This window comes from Amblyomma maculatum, unplaced genomic scaffold (assembly GCF_055883805.1).
Source record: "Amblyomma maculatum isolate TAMU_Amacu unplaced genomic scaffold, ASM5588380v1 scaffold_30, whole genome shotgun sequence".
In the NCBI taxonomy this organism is placed as follows: domain Eukaryota; kingdom Metazoa; phylum Arthropoda; class Arachnida; order Ixodida; family Ixodidae; genus Amblyomma; species Amblyomma maculatum.
Window position 1 is genome coordinate 312,391 of NW_028146755.1, and position 1,597 is coordinate 313,987.

Genomic DNA, 1,597 nt, shown 5'->3' on the forward strand with positions numbered 1-1,597 from the left:
GTGGCGTGCGCGCGGCAGCGAAAAACGTTGCGAGCCGTCGGATTGCGCGAAATCAAAGACGGATAGGTGCTGGGATAAGAGGTTCTTCAATATCTGTCGTTGTGAGGGTTTAACGATGCGCTGATCATCGGAAGAAGCTTTTCGTCAGCAGGTAAGTTAGTAACGGGGTTGTCTAGGGAAGGAGTAACGACAGCTACACAATTCGGGAGAGTTGCGCTACATGAAGCTAGTTTGGAGCCTGCTGGAAAAATAACTGGTTCCGATGAGCAATTTATAGTCCACAGTCCGGTACGGCCCTCTTTCAAGCGAACCAAACAATGCGGCGCTAACGCATTTTTCTTTACGCACTGTAAATTAAGAGGCGCCACAGTAGCCTCAAAAGAGTCATTAATAGCACGGGAGCAGGACACCTGGACACACACTGCAGAATGTGGCGGTATGACGACTTCATCACACACACACAAAACGTCTTCATAATTTGACGTCACTTCCAAAAGTTCACGAGGAAGAGAACCACTAACACTTAGCTCTCCAGTTCGACAATCAACTGTAGCGCCACACATACGCAGGAAGTCAATTGCCAAGATTACGTCGTGTGTAGATCGAGGCAGTGCTGCAAACTCCGCCGGAAATACTGTGCCCCCCAAAGAAACTTTAACGCTGCATACCCCAACCGTATACAATAACTCTCCACTTACTCCATAAAAATTAACAGTTTTGTCCCAAACATAACTTTGTTCTTCAAAAGTTTCTTAAAATCTAAACTCATTACTGAGACAGTGGCACCAGTGTCTACCAACGCCATCGTAGGTAAACTATCAACGAGCACATTAACCTTGTTCTTTAACATGAACACAGACGGAGGAATAATAGGTAGCAGCGCACATTGTCCAGCGACTTCACCTCCATTGGCCGCGCTGGCTAGTTTTCCTGAGTTGGTGGTGGAGATCGGCGCCGTGGTGACGGGGATTGGCGCACACGAAGTGATGGAAGCGGTGTCACACTACTGTCAGACGCTGCTGGAGAATGGCTGCAGAGCCCATCGCTTTGAAAGCGGCCCCTCCGGGATGGATGTTCTGGCCGATAGTTGTCGATATAGGGCTGGACGGTTCTTCGGTTCGATGCCATCGGAGGATTCCTGAATTGTGCGCGCTGATTGCAGTAGCGGGAAATATGACCCGCGACACCACACCTGTAGCACACTGGAAGAGGTCGGTCAAAAAGTGGCGTGTCAGCTGGTTCCTGCATGGTAGGCCGCGACGAATATCTAGATGGTGGTTCCGGGGCGATGTAGTTGTACGGCAGTCGGCGCGATGTACGACTGGTGTAAGGGCGAGGATCTCTGCGCTGATGGCAAGAGAATTGTTGGAAACTCTCTTCCGGTCTTGGTCGCGGAGTGTATAGGTCTTCGCGGCAGGCAAAGTCGGTGACATTCGCGGACATTGGCGGGCACGCATCCCCATAGGTTGGAAGAGAATATACGTCTCCTCCGAAGCCATTGGGCCGGGCGAGCTGCTCACGTCGTGACATCTCATCTCGAACAATTTCACGGATGGCGCACAGGAGGCTTTCAGATAGCGATTCTTCAATACTAGCC